This window comes from Myotis lucifugus, unplaced genomic scaffold (genome assembly GCF_000147115.1).
Source record: "Myotis lucifugus unplaced genomic scaffold, Myoluc2.0 scaffold_1, whole genome shotgun sequence".
In the NCBI taxonomy this organism is placed as follows: Eukaryota; Metazoa; Chordata; class Mammalia; order Chiroptera; family Vespertilionidae; genus Myotis; species Myotis lucifugus.
In genome coordinates, this window is record NW_005871049.1 from 23,076,590 (window position 1) to 23,098,593 (window position 22,004).

General features: G+C 40.0%; 2 pseudogenes; one reads left to right on the top strand and one right to left on the bottom strand.

Moving 5' to 3' along the window:
* Positions 1-8,533: 8,533 nt before the first annotated feature.
* Positions 8,534-10,444, bottom strand: LOC102434858 (annotated as a pseudogene).
* Positions 10,443-10,749, top strand: LOC106697243 (annotated as a pseudogene).
* Positions 10,750-22,004: the final 11,255 nt, after the last annotated feature.

Sequence of the window (22,004 nt, forward strand, 5' to 3'; positions counted from 1 at the left end):
AGCCCCTCCCCAATCAGCCCACCCCACCACAATAGCCCCACAGCCCCTCCCCCTGGCCAGCCAGCCCCTGATCACAATCCTCCACCCCAATAGGGGGCGGGGCTGGCCAGCCAACCTCCTGCAGCCCCTCCTCCTGGCCAGCCACACCCCCAATGGGTCCCCACCACCCTGATCAGCCGGCAGCCCTTCCCCCGCATTGGCCCTGCCCCTGATCCCCCCCACCCCAATAGGCACAGGCCTGCAGCCCCTTCCCCAACCCAGCCCCACCCCAGATCAGCCCCCACACCCCATCAGGGGCAGGGCTGGCCAGCCAACCACCTATGGCCCCTCCCCCAGGCTGCTGGCCCAATCAGCACCCCACCCCATTTGGGGGCAGAGCTGGCTGGCCCACCACCCACAGCTCCTTCCCATGGCCTGCCCTGCCCCCAATCGGCCCCCCAACCCCAATTGGGGGCAGGGTCTGCCAGCCAATCGCTTGTGGCCCCTTCCCCCGGCTGGCCTGGCCCTGATAGGGCCCAATCGGGGCGGGCAGGCCAGCCAACCTCTCACCATCTCCTCCTCCCAATAGGCCCAGCCCCGATCCGCCCTGATTGGGGCCTGGCTGGCCGGACCCCACCCATGCATGAATTTGTGTACTGGGCCTCTAGTTTACATATAAGGAGTTGAAATCCTGATCTGTTTGTTTTTTATTTGTCTTTTTAGGTTGTTTTATTTTTTGTTATTCTCACCGGAGGATATTTTTTTCCATTGATTTTTAGAGAGAGTGGAAGAGACAGAGAGAGAAACATGGATGTGAGAGAGTCACATCGATTAGTTGCCTTGAGCCTGCAACCGAGGTACATGCCCTTGACAGGAATTGAACCCCAGATTCTTCAGTCCACGGGCCGATGTCCTATGCAATGAGCCAAACTGGTTAGGGCTGATCTATTTTGTTTTTTTCCAGATGACTGACCTGTTGTCCCAAACCCTTGTAGTAGATCTCTTTTTAAAACCACTTACTTGAAATGCTATCTTTATCATATAAGTTAATATGCATGAATATTTCTAGCATAGTGATTAAAGCATTGTATTTAGAGTCAGACCTCAATAAAGGTTGACCATTTTCTTTATATAGCATTGCTTGTTCAAGTTTTCGTAGGTAATTTACACTTTTGTTGCCATTGAAATTGATGTATTGTCTGTCAATATATTTTATAACTAGATATTTTCTATATATACACCAACTATTAATTTTGTAATATAGTTTTAAATCATCTGCAAAAAATGATACTTTTGTTTCCTCCATTTCAGCTCTTATTTGATTCCTTGACTTAAATATATTAGCAGCACCTCTATTTTACTCTGGACTTTAATAAATTAAAGAAATATTCATCTAATCTACTTTACTAAGTGTTTTCATTGAAAATCTATGTTAAATTTTATTAAATGCATTTTTTATATCAATCAAAATGGCTATAGTTTCTCTCCTTTGACTTATTAATATGGTGAATTATATTAATAGTTTGTTTAAAGCTATAAGCTACATTTGCATTTCTGGAATAAATCCCACTTGGTCATGGATTAGCAGTCTTTTAATGTACTTTGGATTCTATTTAAGATATACAGGATTATTTTTGCATTTATAGTTTGATTGTAAACAATCTATTTTAACAGTCCCACCATTTTATAGTCCTACTTCAAGTAGTAATGAAGCAGGAATTTGGGGGGAACATAGGCAGGCTTAGGGATTTTTTAGAATTGGGATCCATTGAAAAGCGTGGGGCTGCAGACTGGGAGAAGGTACATTTCCATAAGACAAGGAAGCCAGGTGCAGTTACAGCTCCATAAGACAAGGGAGCAGCAACAGGTATATTTACATAAGACAAGGGAACTGGAAGTAGCCAAGAAAGGTCTATATTTATAAAATAAAGAGAAGGAAGCCCTTCATTCAGAAGAAGAAAGCCCAAGCAGTGGTTCTCAACCTTCTGGCCCTTTCAATACAGTTCCTCATGTTGTGACCCAAGCATAAAATTATTTTTGTTGCTACTTCATAACTGTAATGTTGCTACTGTTATGAATCGTAATGTAAATATCTGATATGCAGGATGGTCTTAGGTGACCCCTGTGAAAGGGTCGTTGGACTGCCAAAGGGGTCGAGACCCACAGGTTGAGAACCGCTGGAATAAGGGAACAATGGGGAAGGAGGGGGGAGAAACTCACATGTCTCATGTGAGGTTCAACCTTTGAGCCCAGGAGTTACTATAGTAACCAACTTGAAGGGGAATATTGACCAATCAGAGAGGATATCAGGACACAGGAACTGCAGCCTTTATAAGCCATAGAGAAAAGGAACTCAGTGGGACCCTTTTTCCCCTCCCTACCTGGGAGTTCATTCTGTGGGACTCTTCCCTCTCCCCACATGGGAGTCTGTACTTGTTCTTCAATAAATCTCCACCTATGCTATAGCACTTTCTGTCTGTGTATTCATTCTTCGATTCCGGTGGACAAAGAATCCGGGTTCCAGTCCAAATATTCAGTATCAGTAATTTCCAAGTGAATTAATTTATGATATTATCTATATATATTTAAAAGGCTAAGTGACCATCCAACCATCCGACCGTCCGACGGGCTGGTAACCTATGATGCCCTCTGACCCCCCCAGCGGCGGGGGGGGGTGCAGACGCTCAACGCAAGAGCTGCGGTGACTTGGCAGCTGCGGTTCTGGAGTGACGCACCCTGGAACCAGAGAGGAGGGAGCCCGATTCTTTGCAGGGCTGGGTGATTCCACTTTCCCTTCATCACAAGGGAAATTAGTCAAGCACTCTGAAGTGTTTTTACTCTTAATGTGGTATACAGGGAAATATTTGAATAAGTTTTAATCAATTTATCAGTCATTGTTTTTATCAATGTTGTTTTTATATAATGTCTTTGTTATTGTTATATCATGTTGTTATTGTTAATTTATTAATCAATTATTTTCATATACATTTTACTAATTTTCTTTCATTTCTGACACTTCTATTATAGAGAAAGGGCGAATAGCAATATTAAAATATTTCTTCTAATTAATTTTCTTTCAATGTGCATGAATCCGTGCACCAGTTCACTAGTATGTTATAAAATGAAAATACTGTCACATGTGAATTCACCTCTAGAGTGTGAAATAGTCTATATGAATTTGCTTAAACAGTAGTTTAATTACATTAAAATTTAAAACCATAAATATTTACCCAAGATAATTGAAACACATGGCCACACAGATGTCCATAGCATTATTCATAATAGACAAAAACTGGAAACAACTCAAATGTTCACCAATTGGCAACTAGATGAACAAAATGTGTTATATCCATACAATGAAATAGTATTCAGAAATAAAAATAAATGAAGTACTGATGCATGCTACAACATAAACAGCATTATGCTAAGTGTAAGAAGCCAATCACAGAAGACCACATATTGTATGATGTATGATTCCATTTATATGAAATATCCAGATAGACAAATCTAGAGATAGAAAATAGATTAGTGGTTACCAGGGACTAGAGGAAGTGAGGGGCAAGAAGGGACTACTAATGGATACAAGGTCTCTTTTTAGGATGATGAAAATGTTCTGAAATTAGATAGTGGAGATGGTTGCACAACTCTGTGATTATGTTGAACTACATTGAATTGTATGCCTTAAAAGGCTTCATTTCATTATGTGTATGTATTTCAATTAAGTTATTTTTTTAGGAAAAAAAAAGAATTATATGAGGGAAAAGTATTGAAGCCAAAGATAGGAGGCAATTATTTATTCCCTTTCCCCCCTCTTTCCAAAGACTAGCCTAGGTATTTTGAAAACCCTTGTTAAAAACTTGCTTTGCTGTAAGAGGAACAAAGAACACCCTAAATCTCCTGACGAATGCAGACTGAGAATTTATAAGGTACCCAACCATTAACCATAAACCTGTACTAGTTTAATTTTAGATAGTTTAATTTTCCTGACCTATTACATTTTGCTAACAAAGGGCTTTACATTTTAGAAGATATGTTTTAAACAATTTGCAGAAAGCCAGCCAACTTTCTGTGTCTCTCTGCTCTTACTACCAGGGCAGTGACAAATCTGCTGAGAGTGGGTTGGCAGGTGGACAGGTGGGTGGGAAGCACCTTCAAATACTCTTCTTGGAAAGGCTACAGTCCTGTTCTCAGACCCCAGGACCATCCCAAGGCACCTGATCCTCACTGCGATCCCTGAAAGACCACATCAACTCATGTGAGTCACAATCAAGACCCATGTTGCTGTCGAAAGGGTCACGTTGCTTCAGGCGATCAGTCAGACAGCCTCTGGTTTAGGGATCTTTTAGGAAAATGTAATCAAGTGTGTGTTTAATACTTAATTCCCAATCTAGTAGGGTGTGTTAATGAACATGACTAATTTGGAAATTATAGTACTATAGGGTATAGTACCACTGATTTCAATTCTCACATAGGAAAAATTCTACCACTGTGTTTGCCCTCACCTGCAATCACTGTAGATGCAGCCATATATCATTGAGAAACTTGGATTTAATTTCTGAAATACCATTTTAAAGAGTTTTATTATTTAATAGTTGTTAGAGTTGGGTATCTTTGAGAAACAAATAACACATGCAAAATGTTTGCTTTTTATTAACAGTACATTACTATACCACTAATGCTTCTATTATTAGTGGTAGTAGTAGCAGAATAAAGTTATGTAGGGCTAGACATGTCCTTGTCCAATACACTTGGAATCTATTAGTTAACCCAAAAAAAGAGAGCTAGGCCCAGCTGGTGTGGCTCAGTGGTTGAGCGTCCATCTGTGAACCAGGAGGTCATGGCTTGATTCCCCAGCAGGGCACATGCCAGAGTTGCGGGCTCGATCCCCAGTAGAGGGTGTGCAGAAAGCAGCCAATCAATTATTCTCTCTCGTCATTGATGTTTTTTTAATTCTCTCCCTCTCCCTTCCTCTCTGAAATCAATAAAATTATATGTATTTTTAAAAAGAGGGATAAGATTCCTGAGTATCAGTCTCACAAGGGATTGCTGGAGTATTTATTTTAACAAGTATCCCAGAGGGAGAAAATGTTATAAAAATGTTATAAAATGTCTCTTCAAGGGTTGTGTCACTATTCACTCTCAGTGGGCAAAAAATTTAAGATTTTTTTCTATAGTGGCAGTTCCTCAAAAACTAAACTTAGAATAATCATAATTACCCAGCAATTCCACTTCTAGGTAGATACCCAAAAGAATTGAAAACAAGAACCCAAAAATATAATTGTATGCAAATGTTTATAATAGTATTACTGACAAGAGACAAAAGGAGGAAACCACCCAAATCTCCATGTGAATAGATAAACAAAATGTGGTATATACATACAATGGGATAGTATTCATCTGGAACAAGGGGTGAAATTTTGATATTTGCTACAACATAGATGAAACTTGAAAATACTATGCTAAGTGAAATAAGCCAGACACAAAAGCTCAGCTGTTTTATAATTTAACTTTTATAAGGTTCCTAGAATAGGCAAAATCAGTGACAGAAAGCAAATTTGAGGTTACCAAGGACTGGGGGCAGATGGGCATGAGGTGTTATTATTCAGAATGATGGAAAAAGTCTGGAAATGAATTGTGAAACATTGTAAATGTACTTAATACCACTGAATTGTACACTTAAAAATTGTTAAAATGGTAAATTATATATATGTATCTCCTATCTAATAAAGAGGGAATATGCTAATTGACCCTCATGCCATCACAAAGATGGTGGCGCCCACAGCCAATAAGGAGGGGATATGCTAATTGACTGTCACTCCCTCAAAGATGGTGGCGCCCACAGCCACAAGATGGCGGCGGCCAGTCCCCTCAGCCCTGCCAGAATGGCAGGCGCGCGGCAAGGCCGGGCCTGGGGCCCGGCCACTTCACATGCCTGCCTCCGGAGTCCCCCAGTCCCCTCAGCTCCCCAGCCACCCAGGGCTGGCCCGAGACTCAGGTAACCAGGGCCGGCCGAGGCTTGCACTGCCGGCAGTGACAGCAGCAGAGGTGTGATGGGGGCATCGCCTTTCTCTGATTGCTGGGTCGCCTCCCACCCCTGAGGGCTCCCGGACTGTGAGCGGGGCAGGCTGGGCTGAGGGACCCCCCCTCCAATGCATGAATTTTCATGCACCGGGTCTCTAGTATATATTCATAATAAAAAATTAGGAGTACAGAGGAAAGCGAGAGGTTTATAAAAGAATTATGTGACTTGCAGGAACTTTTTGCACTTCCCCATGCCGGTTCCATCCTCTGGCTATCACAGTGTGAGAGCTGAAACAAGGATGAAAGATGCCTTCTTTTTGACCTCAGCTGGGAACAAGAACATCAGGTGACTCAAAATTTTTGAGTCTGCACATGACTGCAAATGGCCAGCAGGTACCACCAATAGTGACTTTGGGGTTACAAATGTTAGTAAATAGGCTAATTGACAAATTCGGAATCTGAGAATATGAGGATGGGTGTGCATATAAACCTGTATTTTTAAGCTTGGCAGGTTTGGGAAGTTTTCTCCCAAAGATATGGGTACAGATTTGGGGTAAAGCGTTCAGTCTCATTCTGGCTTTACTTGGACAGACTTCTTCAGCACATGTGGAAAACATATAGAACATTTTACACTCTTTCATGCACATAAGAACCACCTGGAGAGCTTGTTAAAATGCAGATCCTGGGCCTCACCAGAGGTCCAAGTGATCTAGGATTGAGCAAAGAATCTTCATTTTTAAAAACAGGCTCAGTGATTTCATTTTGAAAAGAAAATACATAGAAATTCTAAGTCTGGGTCTGCCTATTGGTGATGCCCTGCAGCCACAGACCATCAGTAACACCTGTGAGTCAGACAAATGTGGTTTTAGGCTGGACTCATTGCAACCATGGAGACCACACACCATGTGGAAACTATGGGACATCTCATTGAAAAAAAGTTAGAAGGGCCATAGCTGGTTTGGCTCAATGGATAGAGTGTCGGCCTGCAGACTAAAGCATCCCGGTTTGATTCCCAGTCAGGGCACATGCCCCAGTTGCAGGCCCCATCCCCAGTAGGGAGCGTGCAGGAGGTAGCTGATCAATGATTCCCTCTCATTATTGATGTTCCTATCTCTTCCTCTCCATTCCTCTCTAAAATAAATAAAAATATATTTTTAAAAAAGAGTTAGAAGGAACTTTCTATGGGAATTGGGCTTGTGTTAGACATTTTTAGGGAGGGTTCTAAAAAACAGGTATTTGCCATGGATTAGGTGCTGTTGGGAAGTAAGAGCAATTCTATGATGAGGAATCTTAATTATTTTTATCTAGAAGACTGGAGGGATGAAGTGGGGCTAAGGCTGCAATTGGTAAAGAACCCGAAGTTACTCTGCTAGGAAATCCTTTGATTATTGTTATGACTTCACAGTGACCTTGTTTTTTGTTGAGCTCGGATGCAGTTGCAAAGTGGTCTTGTTTTTGTTTCACTTAACCACCAGCACAGAGTGACCTCATGAAATATTGGTGCTCTAAGAGGTTGTTTATACTCAACAGGAGAACATTGTGGCCTATCTATAAGTACCATCAACTCTAAGGCCCTGTTGGCAGTACTAGGCCAGCTCCCAGCTATGAAGGTTTGCTTTTTTCTTTCTGACACTTGAACATCGGATATCTGATCTGTTTCCCCCTGCTGCCATGGTCCTATCACACCCACCCCCACCCACCCACCCACCACCCACACCCGATTCCCTTTTTTGCCAATGTTTTACCAAATTCAAGTTCAGCACTGCCGACAGTGGGAGGAAAGGCCCTTGCTCACCATTTTATTCACAAGCAGCTTGTGTAATATATGCATAAAATGTCCCCTACTCGGTGGATACCAGCTCCTATATTTCCTACTAATACTTATATGCAATAGAGAAAATGCTTCCCAAACACCCACAATAAACATAAGGTGATACTTTAAGTTCCTATCTCAAGGGGAGAAATTTTGTCTTTTATTTAGTTCTTGGCATATTGTAAATGTTAAATAGATATGAAATGGGGTATGATGGTGATCTTCGGGAAGAAAAAAAAAGGAAGCAGTGGTATTAAAAGGAATCAGAGGTGTTTAATCTCATTTTGGATCCTCAATAAGAAAATCAAAACATTTAGACTTTTTAGTCTAAACTTATAGTTTAGAGGGAGAGATGGAAACATCAATGAGAGAGAATCATCATTGCCTGCCTCCTGCACGCCCCCTGCTGGGGATTGAGCCTGCAACCCTGACAGAGCTCAACCACTTAGCCACACGGCTGGGCTGGATGATCACTTTTTTTAAAAAATGTCTGGGGTGTACACCTGAAACTTATATAATATTGTATGTCAATTGTAATTGAAAAATAAAAAATTATTTTTAAAAATCAATAAAATATTTGTCATCATATATCTGAGCAACGTTCCCCATTACCCAATCAAAAATGTTTACTACAATCTGTTGAATTATTTCTATAAATCAAGTCTCTGGTAGTTCATAAAAACAAACTGAGGGTTTTAGTGCCTGAAGAAGAAAATCTACTTTTTTTTTTTTTAAACCAAGCTGTGGCCAGTTTTATTAAAGAAAAATTTTGCATGATTTACTTTTCACCAGTCTAGTCTGGCATGCTTCTAATGATATCAGAATCCCCTGGATCAATGATAATCAGTGTGCAGACTCTGTAGTATTTTCCGCACGCTGGGCCCAGTTCAATCTCATTACCGCTGTAGTGATGGACACCGGTCTTGGCCAACCTGGCATAGTACTCTGTTTCAGATTTCGTCAAGACTGGACAGTTGTTGGTGAGGCTGAGCAGGTTCACTTTGTCTGATCATCTTCAGACTCTGCTTGTACCCTAGCAGGTACTTTCCACTTTTCATAACAAGTTGGAGCTGAGGGTTGGTCAACTCCCGTCACTTTTTTGTCTTTTTTTGCTGCTACCATCTCCCTGCCTTAGATGGGGGACAGCCCCCAGCCAAGAGCAGCCACCAAGATGGCTGGGCTGGGAAGGGAGAAAGGAAGGAATTCCCACAATAAGAAGATCTACTTTTACCAAAGAAGAAAAAGTAAAGAATTGGGATGAAACTAGCCCAGGGGAAAAAGAGAAATCACATTACCTTGGCAAAAGAAGTAGCTCTGGGTAATCTATTTATAGCAGTTGTTCAAATTCTAGGTGATCTTAGTTCTTCTCTGAAACAATACTCTCTTTTAAAAGGAAAAAAAGATTTTCAAATGCAGAATAACTCATTATTTCTTTACTGTCCTTACCACTTAATTTCCTTATATGTTGTCTAGAAATAGAAAATATCTGGAAAGAAAAATATAAACATTAGAGAATCTTCTAATTTTTTTTTTGAGGCTAGATTTATTTCAATCTTGATAGTCACATTGAAGCACATGATTACTCTACAAAAGACCCAAGTAAAATATGTGTTTTAAGATTTTTATTGATCTGTTGACATTATATACCAGTTTCATACACAGTTTTATTTTATTATTATTTTTAAATATATTTTTATTGATTGCAGAGAGGAAGGGAGAGGGAGAGAGAAATAGAAACATCAACAATGACAGAGAATCATTGATCGACTGCCTCTTGCACACCCTACACTGGAGATTGAGCTCGAAACCCAGACATCTACCCTGACCAGGAATCAAACTGTGACCTCTTGGTTCATAGGTCAAAGCTCAACCACTGAACCATACCGGCCAGGCCAGTAAAACAGTTTTATAAAAGGAAACCCATATGAAGTAGACCAATAGTGGGCAACTGTAAGTGTATTTTACTTTTGTATCTCCATAAGTGGAAGATTGGAAATACATTCCTTTCATTCCATTTACCTTTACTCCCGTTTTAGAGATAGATGTACAGGAAAAGTAAGAATTTAGTCACCAAACTTACATTTTTAAATATATTTTTATTGATTTCAGAGAGGAAGAGAGAGAGATAGAAACATCAGTGATCACGGATTGACTGCCCCCTGCATGCCCCCCCCTCCCCCCCCACACTGGGCACCAAGCACACAACTGGGGCTTGTGCCCTGACTGGGAACCCAACCATGACCTCCTGGTTCATAGGTCACACCAGCTGGGCCACGCTGGCTGGGCACCAAAATTACATTTTAAGAGAAACAAGTTTAAAGGGAGTCTGGAAGTGAATATGCACAGAGCTACCTAGTCTGGGGTACACAGAAGTAGGGTTTGTGGATACATTGGAAAACATGGTTCTGTCTGGCTTCCGCCCAGTTTCCCAACAATACTTGGGCCTGGTCTCTGTCCCTCTGAGCCTTCAAGGTCCTAAACCTCTTTCATACAACCAACTAGAGTTCAGGGACTCTGTTAAAATATACATGAACAAGTTACTAGTATTTTCCTGACTTTAAAGCCACGTGGTTGTTTATGTTACAGTTAAAAATGGCAAGCTTTCCCTGCTGATAGCGCGCTCACAAACATGGTGAATGTTCCTAAAACCCGCCGAACTTTCTGTAAAAAGTGTGGCAAGCATCAACCCCACAAAGCAACACAGGACAAGAAGGACAAGGATCCTCTGTGTGTGCAGGGAAAGCGGTGTTATGACAGGCAGCAGAGTGGCTACGGCGGGCAGACTAAGCCGATGTTCCGAAACTACAAAGATGGTGCTGAGGCTTAAATGCGTTGAGCCCAACTGCAGACCTAAGAGAATGCTGGCTATTAAGAGATGAAAGCATTTTGAACTGGGAGGAGATAAGAAGAGAAAGGGTCAAGTGATCCAGTTCTAAGCTTCATGTTTTGTTTTATTATATGACAATAAAATCTTGATACGTTCACTTCAAAAAAATGGCAAAATCTCTGTTGGGTTTACTTGGTGAACAATAATCAAGAATAATACAAAAGGAAAAATATCTTAATTGGGAGAAGGAGGAGAATGAAAAGCTGCTTCAATTTCATGAATGTGTTGTTGGAATTTATACACAGACAATTTATATATGTTAATGAAATTAAGCCAGATTTCCTTCTAGACATTCATCTGCAACATTTTTTGAGAGCAGACATGTTCTGAAATAGCACAATCACGAGAGTGGCATTTAGGTGTGTTCTCTTTCAGGGTTAACACACTGCAATTTTACTCAGTCTGTTCATGTGTTTAATTGCCTTCTGTTATTATTTTTTATGCAAGAAACCCAGCCAGAGTCCAGTGAATTGGAGCAATTATGTTTGGCTTGCATTCCTTCAAGGGAGAACAGAGCCTACAAATTGCAATGAAGCCTACCCTTCACTGTGTTTTCAATAATCTGCCTCAGCCTGGCCGGCGTGACTCAGTTGAACCAGAAGGTCATAGTTCAATTCCTGGTCAGGGCACATGCCAGGTTGCAGGCTCAATCGTCAGTGGGGGCTGTGCAGGAGGCAGCCAATCAATGATTCTCTCTCATCATTGATGTTTCTATCTCTCCCTCTCCCTTCCTCTCTGAAGTCAATAAAGTGAGTTTTAAAAAATTAATAATCTGCCTCAGACCACATGTACAGGCAGAATGGAGAACTTAGGACATTGTTCAGACAAACCAAACCCCCCAAAATAACTTGGAGGAGAAAAATACCTTTTCTAAAATACAATATAGTTACTAATTTACACTGATTGGTTTTAAGTGTGCTTTTTATTCACCAGTTGTTCATAAATAATTGCTCAGCACTTAGGTATTTAATATTCATGTGATAATTTGTGGGTGACACTAGTTATGAAATTGAAAACAATGGTTAGCACTACATGAAGAGACTGACTCAAATTGATCTCAGTCTTAATATTTGTAGAATCATTGTAATGATAATTGAGTAACAGGGCCACTAATTCCACGAGACTACTAAATAGTATGGAAATATCAATATACTGCAGCCAGACTTATAAAACAAACACTTTTGTGTTCCTGATTTTATTAAGTTCACATATTCAAGACTAGATATTTTCTTTTCTGTCTTTCTGCAGTTTTGAACTCTGATAGCTACGCAGTAATGCTGGCTTTCCTTCCGTCTCTTCACACCAGTTCCCACTGGGGTTGGCCCAACAGGCTACCCAGATCAGCTCCCAGGGGCTGCAGGAAAGCAGTTCTAGGTGGGCTCAGAAAATGCGCAGCGCATCTAATGCGTCCGAGTTCCTTCTCTACAGTAATGCTGGCTTTATTTTTTTCTCAGTATTTTTTTTTCAATAGTTAAGTATGTTGATTTCTAAAATATTACTTATATTAATACATATATGTTTTACTGTCAGTTTTACCCCACAATTTAAGTCCTCGCTCTATCACCAATTCCTAAATTTACTTATTTGACTTAATTGTTAAATTTTGTCTCCTTAAGAAAACAGATCTATTTTGGATTTATATTATATTTAACTCCCCCCCCCCACCTCCTTATCTTTTATTTAGATTTACTTTCCTGTTCTGTCAGTTTGACTGGGCTAAGAGATACTCAGATAGCTAATAAATCATTATTTCTGGACGTGTCTGGAAGAGATTAGCATCTGTATCGGTAGACTGAGTTAAGCAGATCACCCTCACCAATAAGAGTGGGCAGCATCCAATCCATTGAGGATCCAAATAAGACAAAAAGGTGGAGGAAGGATGAATGTGGTCTCTGCTTGAGCTGGGACATTTATCTTCTGCCCTCAGACATCAGTGCTCCTGGCTCTTGGGCTTTTGGACTCAGACTGGGTCTTACGCAATCATCCTCCCACATTCTCAGGCCTGCAGTCTTGGACTGAATCAAACCACCAGCTTTCCTGGTTCTCTGGCTTGCAGATGGCAGATCATTATTTCGGTTCTTGGCCTCAATAGCCATGTAAGCCAGTTCCTAATTTATATATATAATCTATTGGTCCTGTTTCTCTGGAGAACCATGATACAGATACCCATAAAACTGTAACAGTGCTGGTTACCTTTTGCTTACCTTTGGAAAAGGAGTTGGGAGTGAGAATTGGGTGAATAGGAACTCCAATATATTGCTCTATAAATGTCTGTGTTGTTTGGACCATTTGCAATGAGAATTTATTTGTGTATTATTTGTGCAATTTTAAAAAGAAAGAGAGAGAGAGAGAAACAGGATGGAACTGCTGTGAAACCAGCAAAATTTTGACAGATGGTCTGTCAGAACTACCAGGAAAAAAATTTAAGCCTTGGGAAAATAACAGAGAAGAAAATGTCAGGGAAATATCTTCAGTTAATTAACACTAAGAAAGAAAAGGAGGGGAGAGGTAGAAAAATAACCTAAATAATTAGAGTCTAAAACGAAAGCAGAAGATCTGAGGGATCTTGAAGAGCTGCTCACCATGACCACAGCCCATTGCATCTGTGATTTATGAAGATCTTTTTGTCAAGTGAAAACATCCTGAGTCTTTCTTACAGCTCTATTTCAGAAAAGCTGGAAGGCATCGTTTCATTTCAACACCCAAGAGGAAACGACCATGAGCCAAGAAAGATTTAAATATCCTCAGAGACAAGAGTTTTGCTTGCCAACTTTTAAGGAGCCAACATTACTTGTCATGATGAACCAAGATGCTAAGCAGAGAACATATTCTCAAGTAAAAGGCAGGGACCAAGCAGAGTACATCTGCAAATCAGATGTTTTATCCAGGAGGCATTATGTGTGTGTGTGTGTGTGTGTGTGTGTGTCTTTAAAATATTTAAATTGGAAAATTATTTCAGTCCTAGCTGGATAGCTCAGTTGGTTAGAGCGTTGAACCAAGGTTGGGGGTTCATTCTCCAGTCAGGACACATACAAGAAGCAACCAATGAATGCATAAATAAGTGGAACAATTACCTCTCTCTCTCTCTCCCCCCCCCTCCCACTCTTGCTTAAAATAAATAAATAAATAAACAAACAAATAAATAAATAAATAGAAAATTAGTTGATACATGCTTTTTCTATCAAAATCAGATCACATGGAGGGGAGATTGCAGCAGCTTTCTGGATATGTAGCTGTCCATGTCACTGAGCTCCCTTGTTCTCGCGCATCACCGAGCAGTTTATAAAACACTTTCTCATGCATTATCTGAGGGGTTTCACAACAAGAAATCTAGGGCTAGTAATGTTGATTTTATAAGTGGGGAGGCAGCTCAAAGGAGTAGCTTCAACAAGGTATCCCCCCCCCCGACACACACACACACACACACACACACACACACACACACACACGATAGCTCAGGCAGAGATCGCGAATGTAGTTGATCTTTCCTTGAGCAATGCTTGTGTATTAGTACAGGAGAAAGAAAGCAGGTAGTTTTGGATGAAGTAGAGGAACTGGGATAGAAAATAATATAAAATAAGCTCGGAAAAGCATGTAAAGAAGGGAGAAAATGAGCAGTCTTGATTTAGCTGGAGGGTTTTTAACTGTTATGATTAAGCATACCAAATGCCACTGTAGAACTCTGAACGAGAAAAGCCATGATGAAAACAGTGCTTAAGGAAAATTATTTGAAGAATTTAGCATAAGAGAAAACAGAAATATATTGTATTAAAAACAAGGAGAGTGGGGCTGTATAGCAAAAGATGATGAAAATCAGAAATATCAAGCACAGGAAGATTCTCGAGGCCCTGGAAAGAAAAAAACATTCAGACTGTGAGGGAAGAATGAAGAATGAGTTAAAAGATATACACCAAGCTTTATATCAAGTACACACACCAGAGTGACAGTGATGCTAGTAACTGGTGGAAAGGTTGAGAGGGTGGATAAAGGTGACCCAGCCAATTACTGATAAGCTTCAAGTCTCAATAATCAAGGGAAACTCTTATAAGGAATTGGTGGTATAAATCTGAAAAGCCATTTATTTAGTCAGGTGATCAAGACAATCAGGAGAATAGGAAGTTGCCCAGACATAAGGAACACCGGAGAGGTTCACTCAGTAGTAGCCAAAAAAGAGAGCTCGGCCAGGCAGGGCGGATCCAGCAGATAGTGAAGGTTTCAGCAAACAGCATCAGCCAAAGCAGGAGTGGTGGTTGCATAGGCCCCAGCCCGTCTGGCTCAGTGGATAGAGTGTCAGTGCCCAGACTGAAGGGTTGAGGGTTTGATTCTGGTCAAGGGCATGTACCTCAGTTGCAGGCTCAATCCCCAGCCCCTCCCACCCCCCCCTTTCCTTTCACCCTCTCTAAAAATCAATGGAAAAATATCCCCAGGTAAGGATTCTCACACACACACACACACACACACACACACACACACACAGTTGCCTAGTATTTTTTTGTGTTGCTAAGCCTTAATTTACTTAGCCATTTATTCATTTTATACTTGATAATTTGATTTTTTTCCCTTTGATCTTTGTTTATTGAAACAATGTCATAATGAACATACTTGCAAATATTTGTGTGTGTGTCGGGGGGGGGCGGGGGTGTGTGTTCTGGGGATAAATTTCTTTTTAAAAAACCTTGAAAAAACAAACAAAATACTTGATACAGACAGCTTAATTTGCCTTTAAAAAGTTTGTGCCCATTTTCACCCCATCTGCAGAGCCTGACAGTGCCCATTTCTACACCTCTGCATCAACAATGAATAATAATCATTTTATTAATGGTATTGCCAAATTGCTGACCAAACCAAGGGTTTTTGCTTTATTTTTTATTAATGAGGTTGCACACTTATAAATTTCTTATTGGTCATTTGTTTTTCATAGAATTTTCAAATACCCTTTTAAGGCAAACTATGACAATCACAGGAGCCTATTTTCAAGAACTGCTAAAATCTCAGAACTAATATTTTTTGCAAAATCTGTTTTCTATTTCCTTTCAAGCTTGTAGCTGGGTAACAGGGGCACTTGGCCTTAACTCCCAATAGCTCTTCACTATTTAATTGATGGGATGGAAAACTCTCATGGCATCTGAGACTATGTTAGTAACAGAGCCTTTGTTATCTTCTCCTGAATGCTGTTTTCTAGTCAGTCTTCATTGCAGTTCATTGAAAGGCTAAGTTGAATAGACTCTACATTGTATATTTTACTACTACCTATGATTAGGAGCCATCACTTTCTTCATGAAATAAGATATTGGACATTGGAAGTATTGACTGTAATTAATTTTCAAACAAGGCAGTGGGTATATTTTTTTCCCCAAGGCTAGTGGTGGTAAGGGTAGGGAATTGTAGTAATTTCAAACAGAAACCATCCTACTTAGAGACCACAGAAATTGCTATAGTGAAAACCTCTTTGATTGCCCAAATTTATCTTCTTCTGGGAGCTCTTTCCTCCTCTTCTAACCCCTGAAGTCTACTTAAATTATCACCAGCAGATTGGTTCTGCTGTGGACAACTGTCCAAAACTGGGCCATTCCCAGTGCTTGGGAATTGGAAAACTCTCTCACCAGGTGGCTGAACCTGTAGGCTAATAAAAATTTGGCAGCCAGGTTTTCTGCAATGTGAAAACAGAGAAAGCTGGTCAGCACATAAAGATGGCAAATGAGAAATTGTACAAACTATTTCCTTGGTTCATTAGGATGCTACAGGCTCTAGTTCCAGTACACTGACATGTGTGACTGACTATATCTTTATAATACACTAGAGGCCCAGTGCACGAATTCATGGCTTGAGGGGATTGGGTGGAAACTGGCTCTCCAACATCCCCCAGGGGTCCCGGATAGAGAGAGGGCGGTTCTTAGGTGACACACCCCAGAATCAGGTTCCCTCCTTTCTGGTTCCAGGTGCATCACTCGAGAACTCTGCAGCTCCTGCATTGAGCATCTGCCCCCTGGTGGTCAGTGTGTGTCATAGCTACCAGTTGGCTGGTAGACGGGTCAACCAATCAACCGATTGCTTAGGCTTTCATATATATTGATTCTCTCAAATCTCTCTCTCTCTCTCTCTCTCTCTCTCTCTCTCTCTCTCTCTCCCCCTTCCCATCCCTCTTCCCCTCTATATCTTCATCTCCATCGCTCTTCTTAGTTCAAGCTAGGGTTGGTTTCTAGTGCTTGCAGACAAGAGAATTCTAAACAATACAACCCAAATTTCTTTTTCTACCACCCTACCTGAAAATACAGAACATGCTAATTATTTTAAACTGGTGAAGAAAGGATATGTTTCCCCCTTCTGCCCTTATCCCATCTGCTTGCTTTTGTTTAGTAGAGCAAAATACTTGTAACTTATTAGCACAGTGTTCTTGTAAATGTAATCCGTTTAATTGTGAATGTGATCAATTAGTAGATGTAATCAATTTAATTGTAGGAAAGTATTATTGTGTGATTGCCTTGAATATTCCTCTTATTCAAAAGAATTCTAAATCTTCTAAAAGGCATTCCAACTAATTATTTTTCTAGGCAAAGGAGGCATGTTCTGAGGCATACTCTTTTTTAAAAATATATTTTTATTGATTTCAGAGAGGGAGCGAGAGACAGAAACATCAATGATGAAAGAGAATCATTGATCAGCTGCCTTTCATACACCCCACACTGGGAACCAAGCCCACAACCCAGGCATGTGTCCCGACCAAGAATCTAACTATGACCTCCTAGCTCATAGGTCAACACTCAACCACTGTGTCACCCCGGCCAGGTTCTGAGACATAATCTTGAAAAATTTTTCTATTCAAAAATATTTTCCCATTTAGGGTGATAAAAACATTCTGGAATTCGATAGGGGTGATAGTTGTACAACCTTATAAATATATATTTTAAAACCACTGAATTATACACTTTATTTTTTTAATTAAAACTTTGTTGTTGAAAGTATTTCATATGTTCCCCTTATTCCCCCATTAACCCCTTCTAGCCCACCAACCCTCCCTCCCCAGACCTTCACCACCCTATTGTCTGTGTCCATGGGTTATGCATATATGCACACAAATTCTTTGGTTGATCTCTTCCACCCACCCACCCTCCTCTGCCTTCCCTCTGAGATTCCGCAGTCTGTTCTATGCTTCTATGTCTCTGGATCTATTTTATTCATCAATTTATTTTGTTCATTAGATTCCATATATGAGTGAGATCATGTGAATTATACACTTTAAATAGTGAACTTAATATGTGAATTAAATCTCAACTTTAAAAAGCAACAACAAAACTAGTCACGGTGGGTAATACATGTTTAATTTAGAACATAATGCAATAAAATTGAATTTCTTGATACAATACAGAAAAAAACATCTCTCCCCAACCACTATGCCAAAATTCCTCTAATTCCGTTATTAGAGAAATTGGTCCTTTAATTGTGGCATTGTCACTTCTGGACAACCTTATTAATAAGAAAATACATTTTACAGGGGTATATTAAGAAACCAGTACTGGCCATTCACTACATTAGTTAACTTAGGCAGTGAGTAGCAGGCACTAATCAGATAATATGGTGGGAAAGATAATATGGTGGGAAAGAATAAGTTATTTTCAGTGTGGACAGTTGATGGGGAAGGAATTGTGGTGAGAAGGTGGGCAATGGTCAAATAATAGACTATGTGATGCTAGATTCTGAGCAACTAGAAGTTAGCATTAGTATTTGGGGTCATGATAGAGTAATGGGGTCTCAGATTGAGGCATAGGTAGAAGGAAGAAGAGGAAAGAGGGGTGTAAAAAAAGGACAGAAGTCCTCAGAATGGCATACAAAAATACTTAAGCCACACTTCACCTCCCTTATAATTGGCCTGGAATGGATCTGGCCAGTTATCCACCTTCCCAGAATTCAGCACTTTCCATGGAAATTGATGTCAAAGAAAAATCTTAGAACAAAACTAAATTATTACTGGCCCCTGAAACAAAATGGACTTTTTATCTCTCTGGCAACACTCTGGTTCTCCTTTGCTTGTTAACTGCTGATCACACAGCTTACATTTCACTTGGTTCTCCAAGTGGCACAGGGACTTTCTGAATTCTTGCCATATTACAGAAGGACAGGATAGAGTTTCCTAAATGAGGTGTGATGGGTAAGTCTTAGTTACACATGCAGCCCAGCACTGGAAAACACAATAAAAAATAATTTTTAAAAAATAGTTTTTATTAATCTTTTAAAATAAACTAAAGTTCCCATCCAAGATTAAAGTGAATTTGGTGGTAGAGGATTAAGTAATGACTTGTGCATGGAGAGTTTAGGTAACATGTTACTTTCTCATCAAAACATTTTGGGATGAATTTGTCCTAGCTTTTATCTTCGCTCATGTAAATAACTGCCTGTGCCGTGATAGGCAAATGGAATTAGCTACTGCTTGAGATAAGGTATATTCCATGAATGAAGTAGTTAGAGACGGAGAATTGTTATAATAATAACAGCTAAAATTTACTAAGTACTTACTGTGCACCAGGGTTTGCTCCAAGCATTTTACACATACTAACTCACGCAAAGACTTATCACAACCCTGTGAGATATGACAATTAGTATCTCCATTTACAAAATGAGAAAACTAAGGTTCCAAATTTAAAGTAAAATTCAAGGAAGCAAATAGGTTTGGTTAGTTATCTCTTATCCCTAGAAATTCTCCGTTCAATGTTGAAAATTGGAGGTTCTGGGTTTTGTCCCATCATATCAATTCTAAGGCATCTTACCGTAAATGCCTTGTCCAAATGCCCGAGGACCGTCATGATTCTGCATGAGTTCTGTGGGTATAGATGCAGTGATGGCGAACCTATGACACATGTGTCAGAGGTGACACGCGAACTCATTTTTTTGGTTGATTTTTCTTTGTTAAATGGCATTTAAATATATAAAATAAATATCAAAAATATGTCTTTGTTTTACTATGGTTGCAAAGATCAAAAAATTTCTATATGTGACACGGCACCAGAGTTAAGTTAGGGTTTTTCAAAATGCTGACACGCCGAGCTCAAAAGGTTCGCCATCACTGATCCAGAGTCTCCCAGACTAAAGTGAACTCTGATACTTTGCTCTTGTGACCTGAATGCCATGGGAAGGGCTTCTGACTTTATTCAGAGTGAGGTGGCAAATCATTTGAGCATTTGAGCAGAGAGGAGTGTCATGACTTTATTTTTGCTTTTCACAGATCACTCTAGTTAATGTGTAGAAAATAGACTTGGAATGAGGACAAGGATTGAAACAGAGAAACCAATTAGAAAGGCATTGAAACAGTCCAGGTGAGAAGAAATAATGGTCTAGATTAGGGAGGTGGTTGAGGATGTAATGGGAAATAGATGTTTTAAAATATGCCTGGCCAGTGTTGCTCAGTGGCTGAGCATCAACCTATGAACCAGGAGATCATGGTTTGATTCCTGATCAGGGCACGTGCCGAGGTTGCCGGCTCCATCCCTAATAGGGGGCGTGCAGGAGGCAGCCACCAATGATTCTCTCCATCGTTGATGTTTCTATCTCTCCCTTTCTCTTTCTCTCTGAAATCAATACAAAATATATTTTAAAATATATACATCTTTCACAACTAGAACCATTAGGTTGTGCTGATGGCTTTATTGTGGGCTATCAGCCAAGTTTCTTGGCTTTAGGGACTGGTTGAAAGGTAGTTTTTTATTCAATAATATGGAGAAATCCATGAAGAGAAGGGAAAGAAATCAAGTTCTTTCTTTGGATATTTTAAGTTTGACATGCCCTTTAGACCTTAAGTGGCAATATGAAGTAGACATTTAAATATATGAGTCAGTAATTTTCAGGAAAAGCAACTTGGTTTTTTTCTTCCTCCTCCCACCATGTTCTCAGGCAAAGATTTAACTTATATTGAGCTACAAATTAAGGTGGCCATTTTATATATCCTCCCACTAGAAATAGATTAACTTCAATAAAGGACAAAATGTTATGCCATTTTCTGGTGGCAAAATTTCAGACATTCACATTACTCCAATGTAGAGTGAATAAAAAGGGCATCTAAGTGCTGCTTGGGTCATATCTCATAAGTAAGTATTTATAGTACTTTATAGTCAGTCCTCATGAAAATCTCAATGCTTAAGAAGTAGACATGCTGCCCTAGCCAGTTTGGCTCAGTGAATAGAGCATTGGACTGTGGACTGAAGGGTGCCAGGTTCTATTCCGGTCAAGGGCACATGCCTGGGTTGTTGTTCGATCCCCAGTAGGGGGCGTGCAGGAGGCAGCGGATCAATGATTCTCTCTCATCATTGATGTTTCTATATTTCTTTGCCTCTCCCTTCCTCTCTGAAATCAATAAAAATATATTTTTAAAAAAGAAGTAGACACCCTTATGGAAATGTCAATGAATACCTTGACATTAACCAGTTTGCAAAGAAATTTCTTGGATTAAATATGTTCTCAGGTTAAACAGATAGTTGGTAAAACTCATGCTTAAAATAAACTCACTTCCTTTTGCTCATTGAATGACATTAGTTATTTAATATGGATGAAGGAGAGAGGTAGTTAATATTTTCAGGAGGAAACTTTATCAGGAAATATATAGACACAAAAATCACAGCACCATATCAGAATGTTCAAGAAAAATACAGTAAATAAAAAGTGTTTTTAAGTCAGATTTTTTTAAAATTTATTTTTATTGATTTTTTACAGAGAGGAGGGGAGAGGTAGAGAGTTAGAAACATCAATGAGAGAGAAACATTGATCAGCTGCCTCCTGCACACCCCCTGCTTGGGATGTGCCCGCAACCAAGGTACATGCCCTTGACCGGAATTGAACCTGGGACCCTTCAGTCTGCAGGCCGAAGCTCTATCCACTGAGCCAAACCAGTTAGGGCTAAGTCAGATTTTTTTACAATGTAAAAATGCCACAAGTTTTCTTTGTAAAGTACACTTAAAGTTACATTTCTGTAATTAGGTTTATAACTAGAAAAAAAAAGGGAACTTTTTCCAAAATGTTCCAACAGAAAAGTGTTAGAACCACTCTTTTTTTAAAACCTGATTTCTTTTTAAAAAATGTTTTTATTGATTTTTTTTTAGAAAAAGGGAGAGGGAGTCCTACCTGGTTTGGCTCAGTGGATAGAGTGTTGGCCTGAGGACTGAAGGGTCCTGGATTCGATTCTCGTCAAGGGCACAGGCCCAGGTTGCAGGCTCGATCCCTAGTAGGGGATATGCCAGAGGCAGCCAATCAATGATTCTCTCTCATCATTGATGTTTCTTTCTCTCTCACTCTCTCTTCCTCTCTGAAATCAATAATATA